At 28.4% G+C, this 462-nt stretch overlaps 1 protein-coding gene across 1 annotated transcript in view; it reads left to right on the forward strand.

Annotated features, from left to right (window-relative positions):
• Nucleotides 1-462, forward strand: part of LOC119593598 (myb-binding protein 1A-like protein) — a gene marked incomplete in the record, with an annotated part of 20,491 nt that overhangs the window by 778 nt on the left and 19,251 nt on the right.

Here is a 462-nt window from a genome sequence, read left to right on the forward strand (position 1 = left end):
CAAACTGGGTGCAGTTCTTTTTATAAAGAGTACTGAAGAATCTGATGATGCTATTCAGGAGAATATAACATTCTAAGATCTTTTTCTATACTGTTTCCTCAAAAAAATATACAATAAGGGCAGTATAGAGGTTATAAAACTTATATTCTAGAAGTGAATACTTCCAACACTAAGAGAAAATGTTATTAAATCAGAGAAAAAAAGCTCCTCAAAAATTATATGTAATTGTAGATTGTATATGCAAAGTCCTCTAATTATTTTGATTGTAAAATTGCAAAAGCTGTATTATTTATTTTTTTACTTTGAGCTTTTGCCATTACCTCAAAATTTCCATGGTACTTATCATCCTCTCCAGTTCCCAATATATTTTTAGTGTTATAGAGATGACCAACAGCTTTATATATAATTCTGGACAGAAATAATACAAAGGTCATACAAGCTTGGTATATATATATGCATATT

Source organism: Penaeus monodon, chromosome 32 (genome assembly GCF_015228065.2).
Source record: "Penaeus monodon isolate SGIC_2016 chromosome 32, NSTDA_Pmon_1, whole genome shotgun sequence".
In the NCBI taxonomy this organism is placed as follows: domain Eukaryota; kingdom Metazoa; phylum Arthropoda; class Malacostraca; order Decapoda; family Penaeidae; genus Penaeus; species Penaeus monodon.